The sequence below is a fragment of the Medicago sativa genome, chromosome 8 (genome assembly GCF_051527215.1).
Source record: "Medicago sativa cultivar Bolivia chromosome 8, Bolivia_mono, whole genome shotgun sequence".
NCBI classification, from domain to species: domain Eukaryota; kingdom Viridiplantae; phylum Streptophyta; class Magnoliopsida; order Fabales; family Fabaceae; genus Medicago; species Medicago sativa.
In genome coordinates, this window is record NC_140756.1 from 69,825,964 (window position 1) to 69,834,037 (window position 8,074).

The following is an 8,074-nucleotide window of genomic DNA, read 5'->3' on the forward strand; positions in this document are numbered from 1 at the left end:
AAGACTACAAAATACACCAAGGCCTCATCTTTTACAAAAACAAAATTTGGCTCAACCCCTCCAACACTTTCAAAGATAAAATCCTCAAAGAATTCCACAACTCTCCTATTAGTGGTCACATGGGTTTCCAAAAAACCTACATCCGGCTCCGTGACAATTTTTATTGGAATGGTATGCGCGAGGACGTCAAAACCTTTGAAACACAACACATTTAAGTTTCATTAAACCAAAAATCGATCATTCAAAATTGAAACTACATAATATAATAAAGTTGTTCATTACATACCTAAAGATGCACTTTACGCTTTCCGAGTGCTTTGAAATCATCAATAATTGATTCGGAACTAATACATGCGCTAATTTCCCTTTCAATATAAACTGACATACTATCTGCTAGATACTCAGGTCCCATCTTGTTTCTCAACTTAGACTTGATAATTTTCATTGCCGAAAAAGATCTTTCAGTTGTGGCTGTGGAAACCGGAAGAGTCATAATAAGACACAACAACCTATCAAGCAACAAGTAATTATGGGGTTGTCCATTGACAGGAATGATGGCAGCCAAACATGAGCATAATTCTTGAATAGTTGATAAATTTTTGAAAGTTGATGATTGGCGAGCCTCAAAAAGGAAATGTCGAAGATGAAATGGCAAATTAATCTTCTCTTGATCACTAAAATCCATGGGATAATACTTTTCAACAAGAGTGCATATAGTGTCAATGTCAAAAGCTTTATATCCATCCTCAGGAGACAAAGCACAACTTAGAGTCAACAAATCCATTGCTTGTTCACTAAATCTACTATTCAACTCTTGTAATTGTTTGTCAATGGTAGTAAAAAAAAATTCAACTCTAAAATAATGCTCTATTGTTACCTGATTCTCTTCAAGGCGAGAACGCCCAAATCTTGTTGTTGAATGACAATCATTGAGGTCGGGAATCTCAATATCATGCTTTTCACAAAAGGACACCACATTGGCAAACAACTTATCCCAACCATTTTCTCTCAAAATCTTGAATAAGAGCTTTTGTTGAACGAACCAAAAGCATAGCATTAACAACATTCTGAGATTGTTTTTGCAAGGCTTGACAAAGCAAATCTGTTGTCCCCATAATTTCTTTAATCAAATGCAAGATAAATATAAAATCAAAAGACTTTAAGTAATTGTAAGAACTATCGGCATCCGCACGTTGGGCAAATTTCTTTGCATCTTTTGCAATGATTTTCAAAACTGTACAAGTTGCTTCATACATACTTATCAAGCTACAAATAGAGTTGAAATGTGAACTCCAACGAGTATCTCCAGCTCTTTTCACAGTACCAACTTGGTTTTTACCTTTACCAGATACAATCTCCCCAGTCTCTAACAAATTTGCGATTTCTTTTGATTGGGCAGCTTGTAACTCATCATGGCGTTTAGTAGAAGAACCAACAACATTGACAACAAAAGCCAGCTTCTCAAAGAATTGATGAATTGAGGCAACTTCTCTTGATGCAGTAACTAAGGCAAGTTGCAACCGATGAGCAAAACAGTGGACATAATAAGCATAAGGACAATCTTTCATGAAAAGTGCTTGCAAACCATTCCATTCTCCTCTCATATTGCTAGCACCGTCATACCCTTGACCACGAATGTTAGAAACATCAAGGTTATGTCGAGAAAGTATACCACATACAGCTTCTTTAAGAGTTAAGGAAGCTGTGTCATTAACACGTGCCACATCAAAAAATCTTTCTTGTATCAAACCAGCTTTATCAACAAATCTTAACACAAGAGCCATTTGTTCCTTTTTTGACTCATCACGAGCTTCATCAACAACGATGCAAAATTTAGAATCACCAATTTCTTCACGAATATGTTTTCTCACCCTACTAGAAAGAATTTGCAATATCTCTTTTTGAATTTGATATGAAGTATATTTGCAATTTTCTGGAGCATTTTTCAACACAACTTTTGCAACTTCATCATTGTAGGATGCTAAAAGTTTTAACAGTTCAAGAAAATTACCTTGATTTCTCGATTTGCTTCCTTCACGGTGACCCCTAAAAGCACAAGCTTGAAGTGTTAACCAACGAACAGTGTCAATTGAAGCCTTGAGACATAGTCGATTATTCAGAATTTGACTTGAACTTTGCACTTCAATAACATTCCTAAGGTGCCCATCTTGATTCAAGAAGTCTTGACAAGCTTTCATTGCATTGTAGTGTGGTGAGCAAGGATCCTTCCCTACATGTTTAAGAAAGGAACATTTCTCTCCGTTTCTAACTTTCTTCCAACTTCTAAAGCCAGTAGAAATGAATACTTCTGATCCGGGACGTCCACTTGGTTTGTTGCTAAAGAGATAACACTGTAGGCAATATGCAGCATCTTCTGATGGCGAATGTTCTAGCCACGAAGAAAACAAGCTAAACCAAGTGTGTTGAAACCGCCTTTGTGTTTTCCCGATACCGGACATGGGATAGTTTTCTAATTTTGATTGATAAGGACCCCATTTTAGATACGCTCTTCGGATTGCATCCTTTTGATTTGGTGGATATTGCCAAATTGGAATATGTTTTCCTGGATCCCTTTCTAAAGAATTCTCAATGTCATCTGGATCAACTCTATTAACCTTTAAAGGAAGAGACTCATTTTCTTCAATTATTGGATTCTCATGAACTTGTTCAGGTTCGGATGAAGAAATTATAACTTCTTCTCTTTGAATATCAACGGCCTTCCTCTTGAAAATAATATCGATTCTTTGATACTTCATCTTAACTTTTCCAACCTGTTAATTGCAAGAATCAAACCAACAAAAAGATCAGGAACAGAACAATCCTTTTGAGTTATTATTAAGTTCAGCGTTCTAGTGTTCATAAAGTCATACTGAGATAGTCCAAAACCCAACATATACTACTTTTTTTTTTATTAATGTCAATTGAAATAAAAAAAGGTAGAAATAGGCAAGTTAAGATTTGGGAATTGAAATAACCCAACATATACTACGTTTTTTTTTTTAATGCCAATCCTTTTTTTTATTAATGTCAATTGAAATAACCCTATAACAAAACAAAAGCATCTACGGGTAAAATAAACCCTTTTCTAGAAGAAAAAAAAATGAATTCAAAATTAGAGACAAATTAAGATTTGGGACACTCAGCAAAAGAAATACAATACAGGGAATTGAAAAAGGAGGAAGAATTCGCACCAACTACACAAACAGGTGGGGATTAGAAGACAAAGATTGATGTGATTGTGAACCAATAAAGCAATAAAGATTAAGAACAATAAAGCAATTATAATTATCATATTTTATCATGAGATTTGTAATCAATAATCATACAACACAACACAACAGATTTGTAATCATACATACTAGATGAAAGAGAAGAGAAGAGAAAGCATACTTACAGATTTGGTGTGGACGTGTGGTGGTTGGTTGCCTGGTGTGGTGGTGGTGGCTCAGATTCAGATTTGTAAGCTTGGTTGGGAGAGAAGAGAAAGCGCGTTCTCTTTCCACTCTGATGAAAGAGGAAATCGATGCCTAAGTGTGAAATTGTGCAGGAAAATAACAATTATAATGAAGGGTAAAATCGTAATTTCATAGAAAGAATGGGGTGGCGGTGGCAACCCCTTGCCCCCCCCCCCCCAGTTCCGCCACTGCTCGTATGTCAAACCACCAAATACGAAACCAAAAGACCAACTGGCCTCCTTCAACCTCTGCCCCTCCCAACCGCCGTATGGGAAGACCTCTCCCTAGACTTCATCACCGGCCTTCCACCCTCGAATGGTTTCACCGTTATCTTAGTAGTTGTTGACAGGTTCTCCAAAGGAGCTCATTTTGGTGCTCTTCCAACCAGCTTCACAGCTTTCAAGGTGGCCAACTTGTTCCTCAACCTCATTTGCAAATACAGTTAAAACTCTATAAATTAATAATGTCAGGACCGGAGAAATTTATTAATTTAGAGAGTTATTAATTTATCGATAAATTAATAATTATTAATTTAAAGAGTTTTTAAGTAATTATACTGTACATACCAAACAAAAAGGCAAATTAGTCTATGCCTCTTAGAATTACGTTGCAGCGAACCTTGGGACTCAACGTAAATTAGTAACTACAGTGTTCATATGCATTGGAAATCAATAATGACTTTTGAAGTACAGTAAATGTAATCAAGAGGAACAAATATGTTCAATGTATTCTTAATATATTTTTTTCAGTTTCTATGAATTATTAATTTATGATTTTCTTGGGACCGAAAATTATAAAGGGATCTCCCGAAAAATTATTATCTTATTATTTTATCGAGTTTTTCAATTTTTTACATTGGCCCAAGTCGGGACCGGACAAATTTATTATTTTAGAGAGTTTATTAATTTACCGAGTATTAAATTAAAGAGTTTCTACTGTATCATGGACTTCCTCGCAGCCTTGTATCTGACCGGGATCCTGTTTTCATCAGCCGTTTCTGGCGTGAATTGTTCAAGATGTGTGGCACAAAGCTTCGCATGAGCACCTCCTACCATCCGGAGACCGATGGACAAACGGAAGTTCTCAACCGTGTTTTGGAACAATATCTTCGCTCCTTCGTGCATACCAAACCAAACACCTGGCACCAATTTCTTCCTCTTGCCGAATGGTCATTCAACACTGCAGTTCACTCCGCTACTGGTGTTTCTCCATTCGAAATTATCTATGGCAAGGCCCCTCCATCCATTCCCAATTACTTACTTGGCTCCTCATCAGTTGAAGCAGTTGATTCACTACTCTCTTCCCGTACACAGACCCTCACCACACTTCAACAAAAACTACAAAAAGCCCAAGACAGAATGAAGTTTTATGCGGATAAAAAACGCAGAGATCATACATTCACCATTGGAGATTTAGTCTATGTTAAACTCCGCCCTTACCGTCAACACTCTATCACCGGCGCAACCTACTCCAAACTCTCCAAACGTTTCTATGGCCCTTACAAAATAGTGGATCAATTTGGCCTTGTAGCCTTCAAGCTTGATTTACCTACCAACTCAAAAATACACCCTGTTTTTCACTGCTCTCTACTCAAGCCTCATCATGGTCCCACAACAGCTGCACCAGACGATCTACCAAATGACTCCATAAACAATAACCCACTCATCCAACCCTTAGCCATACTTGATTCCAAACTGGACGATACCACCAATCCCCCTCACCGCACTGTTTTGGTCCAATGGATTGGTCTGCCTCCAGAAGACGCCACATGGGAGAATTGGGAAGCACTCTCCTCCAGTTATCACCTTGAGGACAAGGTGATTTTCCCAGCAGATGGTAATGATACACAATCAGCTATTGACACCCCCCTTGAAGAAGATACTGTCACGGTTATGCCAAAGAGAACCACCAAAAGGCCCAATTACCTCAAGGACTATGTCACCAGCTTGGGAGTCACTAAATAAGTCCAGGAGATTCTAGAAGAATGGAATAAGACTACTGCTGAGTCATTAGGCTCAAATCTTATCTTTTAATGTCCTTTTACCTTATCTTTTAATGTCCTTTTTATCTATGTAATGAGCTGTCCTCAAACCTACAGAATTGGATCCAATGTTGTTTGGCTACCTTTTTGTATAAATAGAGGAGTAATGAATAAAATAAGGATATGTATATTTTCCCAAACTTAGCTCGTTAGTGTAGTGTAGTAGTTCTCATAGCTGTTAACATATCATTGTTACATTGAATCAACAAAAGAATGAAACACCATCATTACACAATCGGTGACAGTGAACTCAACGTCGATGATGAAGCAGAGAGATTGATAGATCTGGATTTCGGAATTCGGTGAAGAAACTCAGGTTCAGGAGATGAATCTTTTGAATTCGCGTGAGGAATCCATGGATAAAATCAATTGAAGTTGATGTTGTTGTCGTTGTTGATTTTGGATTCGAAAAAAGATTTTGAATTTGTGTGGAATCCATGGATAAAAAGAATTCGTGTGTGGAATCCATGGATAAAAAGCAATTGAAGTTTATGTGTTTTTGAGAGAAAAAAGATGAAGATTGAGGGGGAGAAGATGAAGTTTATTGTTGTTGTGTTTTTTAGGTTTTTGGAATTTTTTTAGAGGAAGAAGAAGAAGGAAGATCATGAAGAAGTGAGGAGAAAGAAGAAGATGGAAAGATGATGAAAAGAAAAAATTAAGTGGTGATAGTGCACTGTTAGATACAATGGATCTGTAATCAAGTGGTTAAAATCACATCATACATATTAGACATTAAAAAAAACTAACGGTGAGGACTAACTTCATTAACGGAGTGTACATGAGGGACCGAAAAGGAAAAAGTTAAAATTATGGGACCAAATCGAAAACAACAAATAAGTTAAAGGATCGAATATGTAATTAAGCCAAAAATTAAATGATCATGTGGGAAATTGTCTTTCTTAAAGTTAAATAGTTGGCTCAATTTGTTATTGAGTTTTATCTTAGGTAAAAAAAAATTTAACAAGACAAAATGAATTATATACCACGGACACACATCCCCTAACACAAGGAGTGCAAACGTAAGAAACGAGTTATACAAAAATATCCACACATAAAAGAGTCGAAAAGAAACAACCTATGGGTTTAGCCACCAATTAGTATTCGAATTGTTTCCCTTTAACTTTAGGTTAAATTTGACGGGCCAAAACGTGCAACCGAATATTCAAAGCTCCTTAAATTTTAATTGGGTAAATGATCAATCACATCCTGAAATTGTAATTTTGTGCAAGTATCCCTTAAAGTTGTGAAACCTCAAAACCCCGTGATCTTGTTAAATGACCATTAAATTGGTTCCTTCGTCCGTTTTCACTGTTTGACCATGTGATGTAGCCGTTAACCGTACATGCGGCACCTCCATATGGACTGAATGTTATGACACACCACAGGGGTAATTGACTAGTATTTGAAAGAAAAAAAATAATAATTTTGCTTTTTTTTTCCCTAAAATTTGTTTGATTATTGAAAATTTGAACTGAAACATACCCCCATAAAATTTAATTCTTACGTGCAAATACCCGTGAAATTGACAATGAAAATGCAAAATACAAGTATAAACCATAATTTAGCAAAATACTTAAATACATCAACATCATAATTGGAAACATTATCATCCAATTTAGCAAAATACATCAAGTACTTAAATACATCATCAAAACATGATAACTTCTTTTAAAAAAAGGAAGATTAAACCATAATTTTATCAAGTACATAATTACATCATCAAAAGGGTTCAAATAAAAAGGGAAGAAAGCAAGTTATGCTAGTTGCCAAAATTCTGGAAAATGGTTTTTTTTTTTTTTAAACCAATTATTTATTCTTCTTCCATCAAAAATATTTGAATAGAATCATTTCAAGTTACAAAACTTAAATATCCATAAAATGAGCTGGTTAATTTTCCCTGTCTATTAGTTCTTTGCCAATAGGGGTGGGAAAATAGGTCGAGTCGAACTTTGTTTAAATAGGTCAGGTCTAATTTAAAAACTTAAAGCTTAAGTATGGCCTATTAATATGTCAAGGGTTTTATTTTAAGTATAACCTGACCTTTTGGAAAGTCTAACCTGGTCTTTTTCTGACATGAAAAATCTACACTTGAAGAAATATGATCACTGATCCACTTAAAAGAAGAGTATTTTTAATATTCACTCACCTAGAAGGCCGGAAATTATTGATTTGGTGCATTCTCATTTGTGTGACTGGGTACAAATAATTCTTATGATCACGTACGCGTTTTTGGACGTAAAGCTAGCATTTGAAAGAGTAAGTAGTATATGTTTACATTGGTTATAAAAAAGGACACCTTAAATTTTAACATATAAAACTTCTCTTCATGTGAGAGAATAAAAACTACATGATCTAGTACATCCAATAACTTTCATTATAAAAATAATGAGTACAACCAAAGTTTTCCTAATACCGATAGAAATTAACAAATCATCAAGCGGGAGAAAAAAGGCTTCGTGCTGAGAGCAAATTGAGAGTGATTTTGGGTTGGGAAAACACATTGTAAACACCTTGGGTAATTAGGAATCATTAGGAACGGGATTCAATCGTTCTCTACTAATCATAGAGACAAAATCAT

General features: G+C 35.7%; 1 pseudogene across 1 annotated transcript; it reads right to left on the bottom strand.

Annotated features, from left to right (window-relative positions):
• Positions 1 to 237: 237 nt before the first annotated feature.
• LOC146901006 (uncharacterized) lies at positions 238 to 3,509 on the bottom strand (annotated as a pseudogene). The gene is made up of 2 exons (XR_015022267.1): positions 3,395 to 3,509; positions 238 to 2,771 (listed from the first exon to the last, which is right to left on the bottom strand). The product of XR_015022267.1 is annotated as an uncharacterized LOC146901006 (transcript).
• Between the last annotated feature and the right edge of the window lie 4,565 nt (positions 3,510 to 8,074).